Source organism: Phragmites australis, chromosome 8 (assembly GCF_958298935.1).
Source record: "Phragmites australis chromosome 8, lpPhrAust1.1, whole genome shotgun sequence".
Taxonomy (NCBI): Eukaryota; Viridiplantae; Streptophyta; class Magnoliopsida; order Poales; family Poaceae; genus Phragmites; species Phragmites australis.
The window spans coordinates 25,026,864-25,048,385 of record NC_084928.1 but is presented as its reverse complement, the minus strand read 5'-3'; the positions used below and the strand labels follow the sequence as shown (position 1 = coordinate 25,048,385).

Genomic DNA, 21,522 nt, shown 5'->3' with positions numbered 1-21,522 from the left:
TCCCAGTGACCTCCCTCAAGGTTCAACTTTCCTCCCTCTCTGTTGATCTGGACAAGGTTCATTTACAATTTTGCTCGATGATGAATATATGTGTTGAGAATTATGCATGTTCTTTGAGTATTCTAGCTTAGTCCTATGACATCTCTAATTGTTTGGTTGAATCGATACCTAGAGGCTAATTAGTGTGTCTCAGTTCTATTCTTGTACATTGAGATGCACCTGTTGGTTTTGTTCTTCTATGTGCAGTCAGTTCATTTGATCCTTGGATTAGTGTTGCAGTGGATTTCAGAGTGAATTTTGCATATCTCATACTAGATAAATTGGTGATCCAAATGTTGTTACTATCCCTTTTGCAGTTTGTTGTTCAGTTTTGTTTCTGTATGAGATATGGTCTCAGCAGTGACCTTCTAGTCCTGTTCCAAGTATGTGCACTTTGGCTTGACCCATGATGATTCTTTGATCAATGAGAACTTTGTCCAGGTTTTTGTTACTAGCTAAATATTTATGAACATTGCCCCATTGATAATGAATTCGATAGGACAATTAGGGAGCATGACTATTTTAGTCGTAGGGCCAATTGTTACATTGTTTCTAAGAGCACATTTATTCAATTTTTATTCATGCTATCCAGTAATTGAAATATACATGATAGTGGATACTGATGGTCCTGTTTACCTGTTGTTTCATTCAAAGGTCATGTGTTTGTGTGTGTATATGTTTGTTTGTGGCCTTGTGCTAGCCTTTCATTACCAATTGGCTTGTCAGCAGCTGGTAATTTGTGGAGGATCTCTCTCTCTCTCCCCCCTCTCTCCCTCTCCATTATTTTGTATGAGTTCCTAGTTCAATAATTTTGTCAAACAAAAGAAAGTATGAAGTCATTTAAATGAAGTATGGCATATTGGCATGTTTTTAGCCCATTGAGCTTACCATCTATAGGAGATTGTCTGTACTCCACAAGTATATTGTAGTTATTTTAGCTTTGTTCCAATCTTAATTGTAGGAAGATTCTTAGAAGTAGCACCCAAAACAAGAGATTGTAGGATCCATTTATTCAGAAAAGGGTGTATGCTTGGAAATTGTAGTTGACTGTAAGCTTATACTACATATCCACATCTCATTATCTTTTTTATTTTCTTTCTGAGATCGATACACATTCTATTGCCACATATATATTCTAATCTTTTGAACTTTTCTATTTTGAAGATGGCATCTGGAAATGAACTTGAATTGCCACCAGCCCCTTCTCCTCAACAACAAGAGGTGGTCACTGCTCAACAAGATGCAGAGGCCACTTCTCAGGAGCAAACAGAAGAAACTCAGACGCAAAAGTGAAAGCGAGGTGGTCGAGGCCAAAACCAAATACCCACGGGTCACTACACCATAACTCACATCAATGAGGCAGGCGGGTCAACACAGCCTCAACAAGCTCAGACGGCATTCCATAGAGCATGCGCCTCACTTGGACGGACAAGGGTTAGGATAACCTACCCAAACTAGAAGGTTGTGCTGCAGAGTGAGAAAAGCTTCTTGTGGGAAACAATTGAAGCCCAATTTGACTTCTCTGAAAGATGCTCTTTGGAGGATGTGAAAAGACGGGCAATAGCTAAGATGGGCAAGGCATGGAAGAACTTCAAGAGCGAGCTGTATAATACATATGTGAAGCATGATCTCGTCCCCAATAATATTGCTTATGGGTACTTGGCAGATCAATGGGCAGAGTTTGTGGTGAGGTGCCAGTCTAAGGAATTTCAGGAGCAGAGTCAAGCTAACAAAGTGTGCCAGTCATGCAACACGCACTCCCATAAGCTAGGCACCGGTGGATATAGGCGCAAGGAGTTGGACTGGGACAAGGAGGATGAGTATGTAGCTCGGGAGAACCGCTCCACATCATTTTCATAGATCCTAGAGAGGCAGGCCCATAACTAGTTCTGAGGAAGGGCAATGCGCCCTAGGTGATGGTTTTGTCACCTTCAGGAGAATCCACCCAAGGATCATTCCAGCCATCTTGGGAAAAAGACATACTAACCTTGGCTCTCGGGAACAAAGAGCACTTGGGTCGCACGAGTGGCATAAGTATTTCCGTTCTATGGAAGTTGGGATTCCCTAACAACGCTGATTCATATAGGAGTCAAAGGAGAAATAAAGCTGAGCGTGATGCAACTGGGCGTGAATGGATAAGAATGGAGATTGTTGTTGAGGTCGAAGCAAGGATGAAAGAACGTATGGATATACTTGCAGAAAGGATGGAAAACGGGTCGAGGAGTGAGTACAGGCAATGAGGCAGCAAGATGCAGCCATGACACTTGAATCTCCACTGGATCGGCACCGGAGTAGCTATGTATCTGCACGATCTAGATAACATGCTCGATCAACATGAATTCCCTATCGGCGGATTTGAAGGTGACCCCCCCCCCCCGGTCGGCAACATTCCAAAAGAGGTTCTTAGCAAGAGATACCCTGTCCATGACATAGAGGCAGCCACCAAGTTCATCTCTTACTGCCCACCATTGTTGGCTCCGATAACATCATTGAGGTTGGAACGGTCTTGGTGTTCCCATGTGGCGGGGGACAGATAATTCACGGAGTCCCGCTATAGCCTGGTTACACTAGGGTGATAATGAACATGGTCTATAGGAATTGCACATACCTCCCACTTCCTATTCCCCTAGAGGATGATGTTAGGACACTTGGGAGGTCATCCACTTCTTCATCTAGTGGATGAAGAAGTTCATAACACTAGTTGCCCCTCCACCGCCTCTGTGGCCTCTATCTCCAGTACGTAACGGTAGCGACTTTTCTTTTCGTCGTGCTCGCTGAAGGTCAAATCTCCTTCTGCACCACATGAGTAACAACAATTGTCCAGCAAATCTGGCCAACAGTCTGCAAAAATAACACCTCTCAGAAAGCGCAGAGCCAGCAAATAGAAGGGCAAGAGCAAGGAGATAGAAGAAGAACCTCTGTCAACACCTACGTGGCAGGCGAGCCTTTCCTGAGCAAGAAAGCATTAGAGCAATTGGGTTGGACAATTATGATTATAAATGACATATACATGAAGAAGTTCCATGAAGAGGAACATCTTTATCCTTGTTTCAGCTCCAAGTACCAACAACAACATTTCCTAAAACAAGGTGGAACCTTCCTCGTGACCTTCAAGGATTTATTCCTCCTCTACTGTCGTGATTCGCTGGACGTTAGCCTAATGAGATGCTGAACACTGTAAGTGTTATTAATCATGGTCTATGCTTAATGAACTATCTAACTCATTGATACGCTCATTCATCTACATTACTCATATGTGTAGACATATGATTCAAGAAGCCAGGAGATAGAATCCGAGAATTGGATTCCTCGATCCACAGGTCACATGTGGGTCAACAGTCACTTGGTCTCCGGGGGAGGTCGAGAAATATGTCACGAAGGCCATTGTCGCTCTCTATGAATCGAAGGACCTTGTTCTTCTACCTTACAACTACAGAGACCATTGGATGCTAGTTTGTATCTATACACACAAACAACACTACATATATCTCGACTCGATGTACCATGATCCAGAGAGGTATTCAGATCTGACAGACTTGCTGACAATGAGTGGGCTTGTACGGAGAGATAAACCCTTGGCAACCTACCAACATAAGTTTCTGGTAATAGGTACCTAGAGAAGTATGCTTTGATGGGCAGGCTTGTACGGAGAGATAAACCCTTGGCAACCTACCAATATAAGTTTCTGGTAATAATTCCTCTGTCACAAATCAATTTACCGTTATAATATGCATTCCATAGAACTAAATTTACTGTGCACAAATTTCTGTAGTGTCACAGGTAGCCGCAGGGCACCAACCTCTGCGGGTACTATGTTGCCCAGTATATGATGCAAATTATTGGCTCTAGTCCATCAGTATATCCACCAATTAGTGTAATTATAGTATATTAAAATGCATTTTTCATCGTTGTGCCTAACTATTTTCATTTTCTTCGATAGACATATAAATTTCCTACAAATAGTATCGAGAAGGTGGATCTCACGTATATTAAAAAACGGCTCATCCATTTCATAAATGCGGAGATCTTAAAGGAGAGTGGCGAATTTCATGACCACGAGAACTATATGAGCCAAGGTTTGTAATCTCAACTAAAGCAGGTCAGTTCAATATATTGAAAATGCTTGCATCTTGCAGTCTATTGATGTATTATAAGCTAAAATGAAGCAAATGAATTCATTACTTTCCTTTAATTCAATATGCTAAAGCTAATTTGGTGGTTTATATATTGTCAGGAACATGGTTGACTCAATAATGAAGAATGAAGAATGCCTACAAATGTTGTGAGGCTCTATAATATTGATATTTTACTTCTGTTTATGTGTATGACTTTGTGATATGATGTGTGTATGACTTTGTGACATTGAATGAATATGTTAGATCTACTGTTTGTATGATCTACCATGTGTATTGAGTTTTAATGTAAATGACCTGCTATGTGTATGATCTATTGTTGATATATCAATTTACATTCAGAAATATATGAATTCAGTACTGTATATATGATATAGATAGTTCTAGGCCTACAACCGTCTATATAAATCACAATAGATGGCTCATGTTCCTATATCACAGATGGATGGAAACTTTGAGCTGTCTGTGATATTTCATAGTACAGACAACTTGTGATTGGAGCCCTCTATACAAATATTTTATATAGATGGTTCAAAACCCGTCTATACAAATCTTGTTTGTACAGACTCTTCAATCTTGTGTCTTGACATACCTTCTGTAAAAAATATACTACAAATATTTAAACGATTGCAGAACTTCAAATGTACAGACGAGTTTTGTACATTTTACCGTTGTCTAAATATACAATTTTTACAAACTCTTCAATTCTTTTTACCGCTATCAAATGTAAGGATGTTGGTGCATAAAGAAATTGACATACCTTGTTAACAGCAAATGCAATGTTTGGACGAGTTAGCGTCAAATCTTGTAAAGCACCAACAATTCTTCTGTACTTTGTTGAGTCTTCACTATTCAAAGGATCACCAGTATTGATTGAGAGCTTTTTTGAAAGTGAGAGGGGAGTAGTTACATGTTTTTAATTTCTCATTCCAACACATCCCAACAACTCATATGCATATTTCTCTTGAGAAAGAATAATGCCATCAATGGTTTTCTTTACTTCAATTCCTAAAAAATAATGTAGTCACTACCACAGAATTAGTTAAAGCATACAGAGTATCACAAACGGTTTGTTAGGACCCGTCACTAATAAAATACCCTCATACGGTTACTAAGACAGACGTGTCTATAATAAGACCGTTGTCTAGGTTTGCCTGAACTCACATACAGTTTTTACAAATCCATCTGTTTCTATCATATAGACACAAACGGCGTTTATAAAAGCATGTCTGTGATATTGTCACAGACGATTTCTTGTAAGATTTATTTGTGTCTGTACGATAGACACAGACAAATTTATGAAAATCCGTTTGTATTTAAAGACCCGGGAACTATTTCAGATTTGACCACTTGTCTCCCCTAGCTCTTTTGGCTTCCAACACACACAACCTGGTCGTCTCCCCTGGCTCATTTGCTTCTCACACATAATCCACTCATCTCCCCTCATTATAACGCACTAGGACATGTTCATCTTCCTCGTTTGCCATCCTAGAGTTCATTTATTCCACACACACAGCTACTATGGATTTTTCTAGGTCGGAGAAGTGAGATCTGGGGCCCGAATCCCTTTTCACTGAACTGAGATGAGTACCATTGGGTTTCCATCGCGTTTTAGGTAGGGTTTGCTTTGATCTATGTAATTGAGGGCAATGCCTTGTTTCCATCACATATCTGCAATGGCTTAGTTCACGGCAATCAAGCGGCGGCAGGTTGGGGTTGTACCTATAGCTGCTTCCACTATGCGGATGCTTGGCATCAACTTTGGCTGGGTAGAGTTCATGTTCCTCGCTACTGTGAAGGGCACCTCCGTGGATGTTGTTTTTTACGTGAATCGCGTGCTCAATTCTGTTCTTGTAGATGGAAATTTCTCCATTACTGTCCGTCACAATGAAGACATTTTTGTGAACTACAAGACTATTTTGAACACACATTTCTTGCTCAACCATGGCTGTCAGTTTGGCAATAATGCATTCTGATTCTGACTCATGCGTGAGATAGTCAAGATGAAGCCTGATTCAAATGAATGCGAGCTGCTCATTGAAGATGATACTTGGGTTGACGTCGTGCTAAAACACAGGAGGCTGAGATTATGTCAATCATTTCGTCTTTTTGGAAGACAACATCGATCGACCAATAATGTCGATCACTTCATCCTTCAGGAAGATGGCGTTGCCATGATGTCTATCATCTCATCCTTTTGGAAGATAGTGTCACCAAGGATGTATATCTAGGAATTGTGTTTAGCTAGGTAGGTTTATGTCTTCTGAACAATGTGTGATGTGCATCTGTGTGATGTTCTTAACCTTTGTGATACGTAAATGTTGTGTTTTTGTGTTCTGAACAATGTGTGATTGATGTTATGAACAATGTGTGATTGATGTTATGAACATGTGTCAATGTGTTGTTTAATTTGTGAATCATGAAATATGTATGCCTTATCATGATGGAAGCCAAGAAGCAAAATTTCTTAGAGGAAGGAAACACTAGTACAGAACACCACATATGTAGCGTCCTATCAGTGTCGGTTCGACAGTAATCGGCATTGAAGACGTATCATTGTCGGTTCCAGTCACAAACCAGCACTGATAGTGACTGTATCAGTACCAGTTCCAGACACGAACCGGCACTGATAATCTGTATCAATGCCGGTTCTAGTTATGAACCGTCACTGATAATTCTTACGGTCACAGCTCATCTCAAAATATTCGTATCTTTTTCACACAAAGTCGGATGGGGAAAAACTTTATATGAAAATTACAGCTCACGATGAGATTTGCAACTTTGTAGTTGAATTTTTTTTAATTTGAGGTCATTTAAATCCACAAATAATTATAATAAAGTTGCAGTAGTGGTCGATGACAGCTCACATCAAAAAATTCATAAATTTTTCACACGAAGTTGGATGGGAAAAAACTTTATATGAAAATTGTAGCTCTTGATGAGATCTACAAATTTGTAGTTGATCACTTTTTTTATTTAAGATCATTTAGATATCCAAATAGCTATTCAAACGTTCGGTCAGAAGGTATCAAAAGGATTTATTTTGCTACTATACTCACAAACGGACGATAGCTGAGATAGTTAGAGGGGTCATGAGTACGCACAAGCTGTGAGGTCTTGAGTTTGAGTCTTTGTTGCCCCATGTGAGCGAATATCACGTGACTTTGCGAATATTGGGCGTAGTCAGGTGGGCAGCCTCTGGTCGCGAAAAAAAATTTTGAAACTTTTTTCGGCCCAAAAAATGTTGAATCGAGACCGACTATTAGTGCTGAGTAATCAGTGTCGGTTCAAAACATGTCACTGAGGAAGATTTTGAATGGGCACTGATGAGGTGTTTTGGTGTAGTGAAAGGGTCACATCGACGATTTTTAAAAGAACTCTGTCTGTGACAATTAACGCAGATGGTTTTAAACAAAAACTGTTTGTGACTCATACTACCCACAAACGGATTTCAACAAAAAATGTCTGTGATCCTTACTATGCATAGATGGTTTTCTAGAAAAATTCATCTATATGTAACTCTATTATAGACAGAGCTAAAACCATCTGTAATATGGTTGATATCATAGACACTTTTATAGAGACAGAGCTAAAACCGTCTGTGATATGGTTTAAAATCAGTCTGTGTAACTCTATTACAGACAGAGCTAAAACCGTCTGTGATATGGTTTAAAATCGGTCTGTAATAACCCGTTCTAAAGTGGTGAGTTCACCTATGTCTTTTAAAGCAAAGTCAAGCTCCATATCCTGAAGAAGAGCTTCAATTGCCCTTTCTAATCTGAAGAACTGGCCACAATTATGGCATGCACATAAATCAGTAAAATTTTTACTCCACATTATTATATAGAAACAATGAAGTATCTACCTTAGAAGCAATAAAATCAAGCTGATGTAACTTTGTACTAAGCCTAGAATACCACGCTCTAGGTGTCTACTTTAATCCATACAACGCTTTATCAAGCTTACACTCATATTGAGGATAGGAAGAATTTTTATACCTAGATAGCTGCCTCATGTAAACTTACTCATTCAAAACACCATGTAAGAACGCGTTTTTGACATCTAGCTATCGAAGACACTAATTCCTAGAAGTTGCAATAGATAGTACAATATGAATAGTCACAACTTTCACAACAAGACTAAAACTATCTTGATAATCAATATCATTTCATTGTTTAAAACCATTTTGCTACTAGACGTGCCTTGTACTTGCCTAATGTTGCATCAGCTTTTCTTTTTACCTTGTAGACCCACTTACAATCTATAATATTAGTGGCCCCTTTAGCTAGAACCAAGTGCCAAGTTCTATTCTTCATTAGTGCAGAATATTTCTCATCCATCGCTTGCCTCCACCTATTATCACTCATTTCTTCTTGCATGCTTTGAGGTTCTCCTATATTATAAAAAATCTGTATCGCATAGTGCCATTAGTAAATATTTTTGGTTTAACAATATTATTTTGTGACAGAATGACAGGTCATTGAAGGGTAGTTTAATTCCTGAATATCTGAATATATGTAACCAGACTCCGAACCTGAAATACTCACAGTACCTGCCGGCGCCAATTACTCGATATGTGTTGTTTCTGCTGCTGCCGACTGTTCTGGTGAGGGTGCGAACCGATCCCAAGAGAGAGCAAAGCCAATCTCAGGCGCAGGAACCAAATCCCGAGAGCTGACCGCAGATCCAGGCAACAGCGCTCGAGCAGGAGCAACTGCAACCGTCAAAAACCTGAGGAGAGTGGCCTCTCTGCTGTTTGGACGACGAGTCCCGAGGGTCAGAGAGCTACCGCCTTGTTGTACACATAAAATGACGATCTACAGCACCTGTTTCTACAGCGCCAGCCGTTTGTACATTGATCTGTCCAGCCTCCTATTCTGCAACATGCTCAACAACTCCATTAGCCATGTCAGAACCTACTGTGGGATCCCCAAGTCCTATTAGGATTTAGCAATATGGGATGAAGGAGAAGAAGCTCAGACCTAAGTTATGCACCAGCATTTGGATGAAGGTGAGCAATCGGAAACACTGTTTCATAAAAAACAACATCTTTTGAAATATAAACCTGACCTATTGAGATGTCAAGACACTTGTAACTTTATGTTTACTACTGTAACCAAGAAAGGCTCATCTTGTGGATCAAAATTGGAGTTTTCTTGTGTTATACGAATGAAGATTCACTATGTGAAAAACAGACAAAGGAGACACTACATAAGTGACGGGTCATATATGATAAAAGTGACGGGTCATAGTTGTGACCCGTCACTAATGCCAGTCATTGGTGACCAGTGAAAACTTGACCCGTCACCAATGACGACTCATCACTCACAGGTCATCATAGGCTAGTCATTGGTGACGGGTCAAGTTTTGACCCATCACCACTAACTAACTCATCAGTGATGGGTCTCATAGGCCTGTTATAAGTGACGGGTCAAGTTATGATCCGTCACTAATGATGTTATTCAGAAATATAGAAAATGATCCAAACATTGCAAAACAAATTTATTTTTATTTTTATTTTCTCTTATTTTTTCTCACTTTAGAAGCACTAGAATATGAACCATTGTACATTTCTGCTCAAGTTTGATGTAAGGGGTAACGGCTATGGACACAAATGCTCGTTCCGAAAACGGTGCAGAAACTTCCGAAGGCGAGAACTCAATCTTTCAAGCTATTTTAGGCCTCAAAAAAATTCACCAAATTTGACAATGTCAGGGAGAAACGAATGTAACTTTTTCTGTAGATGTCTGTAGAATAAAAAAAATGTCAAAATCGGAGTCCGTATACAAAAGTTATGGCCATTTAACCGAAGGCACTCTGAGTCAACTGGTTTTTATGTCTATTGTAAAATTAATATTGGTGACAGGTCACAGACCTGTCACTTATGACTCTCGGCAAAATAGCTAAAAGGATCTTTTATCCGAGTCCCTTCAGGACGCACGCGAGGTTGAGGTGGTTAGGTAGCAATGCGCGCGAGGGGCCATCGCAAGTTCGATTTCCACGGAACGCACATTCTAAAAATAGCATGAAAAATAGGTAGAGACACGTGGCGAGTGGTGATAGGCCTAAGTTGGATTGGTTTGGGTGAAAAATATATTTTTTGACTTTTTTCACATTCAAAAAGCGTGAAAACCGTATATCAGTCATAAGTGATGGGTCACAAACAAGTTATTATTGGTGACGGGTCCTGCACCCATCAGTTATTACATGTCATCAGTGACGCATTCAGAGTGACGGGTGCAGGATCCGTCACCTATGACGGTTATGACCCGTCACCCTTGTCCATTTTTCACGTAGTGATTAGACCAACAAGCGCACCCAAACACACGAAGAAGGGAGTAATTGGGTTTATGACCAAAGAGACTCTCCATAGGTGACTCAAAGTTAATAACTTTAGATGGGAGACGATTAGTGAGATAAGCAGCAGAAAGAGAAGTTTCATCCTAAAATTTTTGGGGCATTGAAACATGAGCAAGCAAAGCTAAGCCAATTTCTACAACGTGGCAATGTTTGTGTTCAGCTAACCCATTATGTTCGTGAGCATGAGGACATAAAACATGATGAGAGATTCCTACCCTTCTAAAGAAGGAATGCAACTTTTGATATTTGTCTCCCCAATTATTTTGCATGGTTATAATTTTCCGATTGAAAAGCCTCTCGACATGCTGTTGAAACTCATAGAACTTACTAAACACATCAGACTTATTTTTCAACAGATAAACCCAAGTAAACTTACAATAATCATCAATAAAAGCTTACATAATATTTATTCCTTCCAACTAAACTAGGAGCAGGTCCCCACACATCAGAGAATACTTGCTCTAAAGAAAACCTAGACACACTTGATGACTTTCAGTAGGGAAGCTGATGACTCTTGGCTTGTTGACAAGCATCACAAATTGACTCTTTATTGGACTCTTGGGAGTAAGATAAATTATTCCTACTAATAACCTTTTGATATATGATAGAAGAAGGATGTCATAAGCGACTGTGGCATTGTTCTGACGAAGGTTTGACAACACTAAGATCTTGTCTTGAGAAGGATGACTTCTACAAGATTGGAAGAGGATAAAGACCACCCCTACATCTGCCTCGCATAAAAGAGTTCTCTTCTTTGCTTGGTCCTTAACCAAAAAGAATATAGAATGAAATTCAAGATAGGTGTTATTGTTAGAAGTAATACGATTAGCGGAAACATTCTAAGAATATTATTAAGTTGAAGATCACGAACTAGGGTGTGAACAATAGAGTAACCAACATGATTAATAACCATACCTGCACCATTAGCTGTTTGAACCTAGTCCTGTCCATTGTACTTCTCCCGTGCGGCCAACTTGTCTAGTTCACTAGTGATGGGGTAAATTTAAAAAAACCTACAACTATTTTGACACATGTTGTAAAAAACTACAACTTGTAGTGCTCATTTCAAAAACCTACAACTATTTTAACACATGTTGCAAAAAACTACAACTTTCTCACCATGTGCCCACCTATCATCCTCTGGCAACAGGTCGGCCCACTGTTACATGCCATCGACGATGACAGGTGGGCCTACTGTGAGGAAGTTGTAGTTTTTTGCAATATGTGTCAAAATACTTGTATGTTTTTGAAATGAGCACTAGAAGTTGTAATTTTTTTGCAACATGTGTCAAAATAGTTGTAGGTTTTTGAAATCTACTCCTAGTGATGTGATCAGTGGCACCAGTGTTCATATACCATTTTGTATCAACACCATATCAATTAACAATTGTATTTGCAGCCTTCTCTTCATCGGTAAAAGTTGTGTCAAACATCTGCTAGCAAAGATGAATAGTATGCCCAACCTTGGAGCAAAGATGACATACTGGTTTTGAGCTTGACGAGTCATTGTTGTTGTCGTAGCCACGACCACCTTGTCCACCACCTCGATTTCCATCACCATGGACACATCCTCCATGGCCGCGAGAGGAATTTTGTCTTCCTTGTGATGCACTATTGCCTGTCATCTAAAATTGAGAGCTTTGCGCCTCCAATCATGCCTCAGTGGATAAAAGTTGAGCATAAAAATCACTTAAGCTAATAGGATCAATTCTTGCACTCATAGCCACAATAAGTGGATTATATTCAGCATCAAGTCCAGTAAGAATATAAGACACAATATCATCTTCATCAAGATGCTTACCTATAGCAGCCATCTCATCTGCAAACCCCTTCATCTTGGAGAAGTACGCTACTGCAGACATGTCTCCTTTACGTGTACTTGTCAGTTTGGAGTGTAGATGGATAATTCTTGAGCGCGACTAGGAAGCGAACATCTCTTGAATCACCCTCTAGACTTCTGTGGCACTCGTCAAAGTCACAACTTGGGTTAGTACCTCTCTTGATAAAGACACCAGGAGTTAGCTCAAAACCTACTAGTCATGCACAATCCAAGTCGCATACGCAAGATTTGCCAAGAGTTTGATGGTCTTGTCATCCTTCATGACCTCAATGGTGGTTAGAGGCATCGGGATAGTTCCCTCTAGGAACTCGACGAGCTGGGCACCACGGATCGCCAGAAATATCTGAGCTTTCCAAAGAAGAAATTCGTCTCTTGTTAGCTTTTCTGCCATGGGTAGATCGAAGGAACCAGCAATGGCAGGTGCTATCATCGGAACAGAAGAACCCGACAACATAGATGGGCCGAAAGAGATGAGGCGGAGGAGGCTGGCCCTGATGCCATGAAAGATTTGAATCGTCTCTACCCGAGAGGGCCGCGGCTACATGTTTATATAGGCAGGAACAACCCCTATGTGGCGTGTACAAGTTTGGCCGAGATCAATTCAAATCAAAGATATACCTTACCTCTAATATGATTTACAACTTGTGTATCACTATTTGACCGAATCAATCTCATTTTACAAATTTATCTCCAACACTACAAAGTTTAATCGACATATATTTGGATGCTAACACTACAACAGAAACAGTCATCTGTGTCGCCCCATCAGTGCCGGTTATGATAGAACCGGTATTGATACTTCAGTGCCGACTGGTAACCATCAGCCAACACTGATACTGATAAGTCTATAGTTTATAGTCTATACACGGCACATTTTTCTCCCCCTAACATAAATAGAACAGAGAGCTTGGCTCGTGCCATTTGTGCTCAACCTTGCGCTTGGGGAAAGTCTGATGAGGAACTACGCGTGGACCTCGCCCTCGACCCCTCCCTCAGGCGGAAGGCTAACGAGGAGCTCGCCCGCGCCCTCTCCTTCTTCTTTGACCAGGCACCTTGAGCTCCTCCTCCGCCTCCATGCTGACAGCCACCTCTGACCACTCTCCGGCTAGGCCAACCTGTGTTGACATCCCCCTCCTTCTTAAGTAGCTCATGTGCTCCTTCCTTCTCTCTCTTCCTTCCCAGATCAAGTTGCCACCGTCTTCTCAAAATGCCACTGCCACCATTGCTGTTGATGAGCCCTTTCACCGGCGTGCATGTCACCATTGACCCTCAAATGTGTTCCTCTCCTCACACTAGTCCTCCTAGTACCACTCCTTGGCCAGACCTCACCATCGTTCATCACCGGCGGCCGGTCAAAGCCGGTCCCCTCTCCTCTATTGTAGTCGGGTCAAGCGGGCCCAGGACCTAGAGAGAGGCTAGATAGACCTGGGTAGGAAAAGTATTTGAGGTTAATTAGATTTTCGGAATAATGGAGAAATGATGAAATGGATATCTTTTTTGTTGTTTAATCGACTGAAAGATTATAAAATGCATAGAACAATTAGATCTCAGAAAAAGGTGAAACTAATTTTGTTGTGTTCACATTGATGTAATATACATATTAAAAAAGATGCACTTCTGAAAAATATAATGAAATCTCTTTGTTCTATTAATTGTGCTATAAATTATTAATTCCATAACTAATTAAGAAGAAATCCAAATATGATGACACCAACTTTGTTAACCTCCTTTTAACATACTCTGTACAGAAAAAATATGATCAAGTCATGAGACAGTTGATTAACAAATTTTTTTTGTTAATATTTAATTTACCCTTTACGTTTCATTAATTTCTACAAAAATTAATAAAAAAATATAAAATGGAAAAACATTGTTGTTAAGACTTCTCTAGATGTACCTTACACATAAAAAATACATACTGCCATGTTAAACCCTTCCTTTATATGAGTTAGTTTGCATTCCCTCTTTTAATTATTGAATAAAAACAACACGTAAGCAAATCATTAATACCTAAAAAGCCTCTACGATGGGTCAAATCGTGCCACAACGCCGCGCTACTTTATAGTTGAGCTCTAATTGAGTTAAAATTACAAATTTATCATTGTAGGGCACATAGAGATGATCTACTTTTCATTTTTGGCTACTTTTCTCATTGAAAGTATGCGATTATGCCATTGTTACCTATATCTCTAATTTTCTAGTAGTGATTTAAGGAAAAAATGTTACAATCACCTCTAAATAGATTAAAACCTAGCTCCAATTTTCTAGTAGTGAATATGTAAAAAAGATTAAAATCACCTCTAAATAGATCAACAAATTGAATATGAATATTGTGATGTAGGGATGGCTATTCGCAATTGGACGTGGCAGTATTTAGAAGGTGGGACCTCTGACCCGGACAAAGTGCCAAAAGGTGATGGGCCATCTAACATGGAGCAATCAAGATGCGTGGTAATTGAATAAATTAGATGTGCATTTTGAAATATTGCATGGTTATCATTTCATTGGTTTTTATTGATTTCTAAAACGCAATGATAATCATAAATTTGTAGATGGACCAAACATGGATGTACAAGTCTGACCATCGTGGCCTAGAGTTCTTTCTTGGTATTGATGCCATTTTTAGGGCTGCCGTGACGCACAGAAAGCCAAAAGAACAAGCGTGATGATCACTGTATATGTTGTTCGTGCGTTGATTGCAAGAATGAGAAGCAGTTCTCAGGCATAGAGCAGATCTGTGCACACTTGTTTCAAGACTTGCTATATCTGCTGGACCGAGCACGATGAACATGAGGAGGTTGTGCATGAAGAGCAACCCACAGTCGAGGAAGACGGAGGCAACGATATGACGGCTGACGAAGTCATCATATGTCGGCGTTCAAAGATACTTTTGTCGGCAACGATGATGATGACCTAGCCAAAATGTTGTGCAATGCAGAGGGAGACTTCACTAGTGATATGCCAAAAAAAAGTTTCATGATTGTTACATGATGATGATACAGTTAGTTGGCATGAAGTCCCATGATTGTTACATGATGATGATACAGTTTCTTGCTGTTGCAATTAGAGGTATTCTGTCGGATAAGGTACGAGACCCAATCATAAAGTTGTGTTTATTTTTCAATACAATTACATAGAAGGTCATCGATCCGAGCAAACTAACAAAGCTGCAAATAGACGTGGTCCATATTATATGCCAGTTTGAGAGTATTTTCCCTCCATCATTTTTTACATAATGCCCCATCTCATTGTTCACATCATGCATGAGATAAAGTACCTTGGCCCCGTGTTTCTGCATCAGATGTATCGTTTCGAAAGGTTCATGATAGTTCTCAAGAAATATATTCATAACCAAGGTTGGCCAGAAGGTTGCATCACCCAAGGCTAGGGAACAGAGGAGGTCATTGAGTTTGTCGTCAACTACATTGATTTGAAAGCAATTGGTAAGCATGTATCTCGCCATGAGGGAAGGCTTAAGGGGAAAGGGATGCTAGGTCATAATACAATCCATTCCAACGATTATGTTTCATTCACCCAAGCACATTTCACAGTTTTGCAACAATCAATTGTAGTGGACCCGTATGTCAATAAGCACGTGCAAATACTACAGTCCACAAATCCCACATAGTCAGAGGATTAGATTGCAAGAGAGCACAGAGATAATTTTAGCAGTTGGTTATATAGACACATGATGAATAAAGATACAGATGATACACTGTTGGAAATGCTGGCTAATGGGACGCCAACAATGATTCATACATACAAAGCATATGGCATTAACAGCTATACATTTTTATACGAGAGCTCAAGACAACAAGAGCACTAACCAAAATAGGCGGTGTCTGTATTGATGCCTAAGACCGTGATGGCAATAGGGAGACCTATTATGGATTCATAGTGGAGATTTGGGAGCTTCAATATGGAGAACAGTTGAAGATCCCCCTGTTCCAGTGCCAATAGGTCAGACTACCAGGTGGAGTGAATATCGACAAGTACGGTATGACTACCGTCAACCTCAAACTCGTCAGATATAGAGAACAACCATTTATGCCTGCCAAAGATGTTACTCAAGTTTTCTATGTAAAGGACATAGACCCAATTAACAGGGAGGAACGCCATGTGGTTCTTCAAGGAAAAAGAAACATTTTCGGTGTTGAGGATGTCGTCGACGAGAAAGACTACAATCAATTCGACGACTTGCCTCCTTTCGGAGAGAATGTCGACCTGCCTCTCATTGATGACACTGAGAACTTATCTACATATGCCACAATCATAATGAAGTTATAATCATTAAATGAAAGCAGCTTTGATGTAATAATTAATCCAGAATTCGTTGCAATTTGTATCAAGGACATGTATTAAGTAAGGATATGCTTTATTTTGTATTAAGTAAAAAAGTTTACAGCTATCAATTATACTTTAATTAGTACAATAAATGTATTGTATGATAGTTATAGATCTAATTAAGTAAAAAGCTTGAATCTTTTATAAACATATACATTGCCTTAAGTAACGAAGATGTACTACACAAATTATAAACCTAATATAAAATAAATTACCTAGTATACAATAATTTACAAACCTAAATATACAATACATAAGTTTTTGCAAGAAAATAATGATTAAGTACTACACAAATTATAGATCTAATATAAACCCCAATATTAGGTAAATTTCAGACCTAGATATACAACAAAATATTTTGTCAAAAAAAGTAACACAATATCAGTACCGGTTATAGGGAAAAAAACTTAATAATCCCAGTATCACTGTCAGTTAGATTAAACAACCGGCACTGATAGTCCATGTATCAGTGTCGGATGTGGTCTACAACCGGCACCGATGCTAGTATTGCTGGTTGTAGACCAGAGCTGGCACTAATACTCTATCCCTATATAAGCCGAACTTAGTCACAGCCTCTCCATTCCTCCTTTGTGTGCCCACCGATTCCCGCTATCTCCCCAACGCTGCCATTCCCAGAGCTCTGTTGTCCCCATCCTCATCCCTGTTGCCGACACCACCTCCCCGCCATCCCCATCACCGATGCTGCCTCCTCGTCCCAGTCACCGATGCCGCCTCGCTATCTTCCTTGCCCCCATCCCTGACGTTGCCGTCCATGGAGGTCTGTTGCCTCCCCAACGTCACCATCCCTGGAGCCGCCCACGGAGTCGACGCCATCCCCATTCTCGTCCCCGTCACTGACATCACCTCACCACTATCCCCATCCCCATCGCCGATGCCGCTTCATCGCCATCCCCATCCCCGTCCATGTCCCTGACACTGCCTCCCTGTCATCCCTGTCCCTGTCCCTGACACTGCCATCCACAGAGGCCCATTGCCTCCCCAATGGCACCATCCCTGGAGCCACCCACGGAGCCGATGCTGTCCGCAGAGCCAACGCCTCCCACATATCTAGGAATTGTGTTTAGCTAGCTAGTTTTGCACGAATATTTACCAGTTTGATTTGTTTTTCACCCCTACTTGTTGCTAGTCCCAAATTAAGCAGGATTACCTATCCCTGTTTGACCGGCTGCTGTTTTGTTACCTTCTTGCTACTATCACATCCATATACATATTAGGATGAGAATTAAATTCCCCTTTTTTCATGTGGGGGAGAAAGGTCCTAATCATTTCTTTTGGTGGTGAATATTATAATGTGCTAGCTAAGCATGCAAAGTGCATACAAAATGATCTTTAGGGTACTGCATGTAGGACACCCTGCTTTTTCTTTTTATCAACTGATGATGCACAATTAAGTGTCATATATGCTAATATCGATGTTGCAAGAAATTTGAATAGGTGGAATTTTTTATGTAGGAATGGCTCGTACAAAATCAAGTCACTGCCCACAGACGTGCCCCCTGATACAAGGCCCCTCCTCTGACCAGGATACAGTCTCGGATGATGCTCAGGAGCGAAGCCCGAGTGCATACCTCAAACTGAATCAACCTGACGCTGATGCTTCGAAGGGTCCAATCACTAATGATAGCCTCTCGTCTCTGACCACGGATGCTATGCCAGATGGTCAGTCATCCGAAAGACCGAGGCATGGACGAGGTCCTAGCAAGATGCTTGAGGGACATTTTGTCATCATAGAGAATGATTCAGCTGGGGAGCCCATAAAACCTTTAGATGTGCTCAGGCTGTTTAAGACAGCATGCGGGTGTCTCGTAAGGTAACATGTCGCAATCACTTATAGAACTTGGAGAGGCAAACAAGGTAACAAGTGGGCGATTTCCAATACCATCAAGGATTTAATGTAGGGCAATTTGTCACAAAAGTTCGAGTACCCTGAAGGATGCAACATGGCCATAGCGAAGCATCAGGCCTTAGTCATAATGGGTAGAATTTTTAAGAATTTTAAGGGTAAATTGTATAGAGATTATCACTTGAAGGGGCGAACACTGGACTAGGATGATTATCCGATGGTGAAAGATTTTTGGAATGATTTTGTGAAGTACAGAGATTCAAAGGAAAAAAAGATAAGTGTAGAAAATAAGGCCAACTCCCAGAAGAACTTATACCCCCGCAGAACCTACTCGTGTGGGTACGTTAGAAAACTTGACGAGTGGGAGAAGATGGAAGAAAATATATCTAAAAGCGGGATCATACCTGTGATGGCTGAGTGGATTCCACGAGCAAAGAACTACGTGTATGGGAGAGGGGTGACTCTTGCGACTGATGGAAGCTTATGCTTCAAAAGCAAAAGAGAAATGGATGTGACGCAGAAGATTAAAGATGCCCACATCCATTGTTCCCAGGGCTCTTTCAAGGCAGACAGGGAGAACATGAACTAATCTTGGCACTAGGAAACAAGCACTACTGCAAAATGGCATATCAGTGCCGGTCGAAAAATGGCTTCACTACTAGTTTTTCAACTAACACTCTTTACTCAACACTGATACTCAGCTAGTATCCATGCCAGTTGACCACCCGGCACAGTTGCTAGTTCTAGAGAATGAAAAAGAGAGAAAATTGGCGGCGACGGGAGCGGCATCTGAGCCAGCTCGGAATGTGCCGGCTCGGATGCCACTCCTACCACCGCTCCCCTTCTTCCTCAGCACCCTCCTTCACGCCTCCCTATGCCCCCTTCTTCCCTGTCAGCCGAGCTCAAACCCACCACACCGAGCTCCACATACAGAAGAAAGAGACATTGCAGCCCAAAACTCAAAACAAAATCCTACCCGATGCAGATCCAGAGACCCCACCATGGATCACACTGCCCCAATGCACTCGTAGCTGCCATGGGGATGAGGAGGACGTCACTGTGTCGATCAGTTACCCATGCCCTTGCTAATCTCACCTTCTCGGTCTCCATCCGCTGTTTTGCGCGCCCCATGGCCAGGCTTGCTCAGCTCCCGCTACCTCACATGTACCGCAGCCACGCATGGTCCACCACCACCACAATGCTTGCTTGGTCCATGCCCCCTTGTGCTAGTCGCCCTTCCCCGGCGCACTCGCCCTTCCCCTTCCCCGCGTGCTGCACTTGGAGAGTTAGAGGTGATAAGAGATCAGAGAGTGAGGGAGCACATGGTAGAGAGAGACCCAACTGAGAGATCGAGCCGGTGCATACGGGCATGAAGAGAAAAGGGACAGAGCCGGTGCATACAGACCTGAGCCACGAGCTAAAATCATAGCATTTTAGAATTTTGGGTCTGTTGATATCAGTGTTGGTTACTAATTCAAACCGGCATCGATACATTGTTTCAGTTTTGGTTCTTAACGCTCGATTAGTGTTCAGGCGTGGCTTGGTTAAGAACCGACAGTGATATATCTTTAATGATGGTTTTTGCACAACCAGCACTGATAGGCGCTACTTATGGCTTGTTCTATAATAGTGAAGGAGTACATTGGTCGCACCCGTGGCAAGGGTTTGAGGGCCTAGAAGGTCGGATTCAAACAAAACGCTGAGACTTACTAGAAACGAAGAAGGAAAATATGTCAAAAATGTTGGCCATTCTAAAAGAAGAACTTGCAAAGGTTAGACAGATGACAGACGCCAAAATAGAAGCGGTTGTGGAGAAAGCCAGGCAGGGGCTATTAGTTGTTGTACATAATGCTTTGGTGCCGAGCCCTAGTGGTCCCCGGAGCAGTTGCGCATCTACGAGCCTTTCAGGAGAAGCCTTAATCCATCACCCCGTGGCTGACATCACAGAAAGCACACCATGCAAGCTTGTTGTGCCAGTCTTGGGTGTTCCCACCACGGTAGCTAGGGGTCTGGCTAAGCAATGGGTGGAAGGGAACCTTTTCATTGGTCGTCTGATACTATAGGGATACGTCAGGGTACACGTGGACAGTGTAATACATAAGAACCGTAAAAGCAAGCTGGATTATCCTATGTCACATCCCAAAATGCTAATTATATAATTAAGCATGCATGATCATCGTCACATGAAATTATACGTATTTGCTTATCGAGTTGAGTTGAAATGTGTTTCAAGTACTTTAGAGATGGTTTAGAGCACTTTGGAGAAGCCTAAAATACTTAGAAAAAGGTGGAGAGTGAAGATAAGGGGACACTTAGGAAAATTTAGCAAAAAAACACCCTCGCGGTCTAACCAGGCTTACCCGCGGTGTGACTGCTAGGTGTGTAGTCATTTGGGCTTACCACGTGGACTTATCGTGGTATGACTAGGAGCATTGGCGGTCTGACCACCAGAGCACAGGGCCTCGACTTAAGTGAATCGATCACTCTCTCACACACACTCACTCCCTCACTCTCTTCCCCACTCCACCTTAAAGAGAGGAGAGCTCCACCGCGAAGTCCACGAGACAAGAGATTGATAGTGGGAACCTCCCCAAGCTTTTGGAGGACTTCTCCCTCGCTAGATGCACACTCATCCAACCTCAAGCCCGCATGCCACCCGAAGTCCGATCTCCAAACCAGAGCTTCTCAGGAGTAGAATGATCTGCTAGGAAGCTTCCATACACTAAGGTGAGGCATGCTGATGCACGTTTACTTGATCTTCCAAAGGTAATATGATAAGTCGATTGGTGTAGTTTCAATGCTGATGATCCAAAGGCTCTTACCAAGATAGATCGAGAACCCTCGCAACTACTACACCACTACTTCATGATTATCAACCATGCCAAGACGTAGTTGACCTCGCCAAAAATTCTTTTCTTGAAAGCGAATCGAGAACACAAGCA

General features: G+C 41.3%; 1 non-coding gene across 1 annotated transcript; it reads right to left on the bottom strand.

Moving 5' to 3' along the window:
- Window positions 1-12,189: 12,189 nt before the first annotated feature.
- Window positions 12,190-12,328, bottom strand: LOC133927883 (small nucleolar RNA Z247). Its single transcript, XR_009911379.1, has one exon. It is a non-coding gene; the product is annotated as a small nucleolar RNA Z247 (small nucleolar RNA).
- Window positions 12,329-21,522: the final 9,194 nt, after the last annotated feature.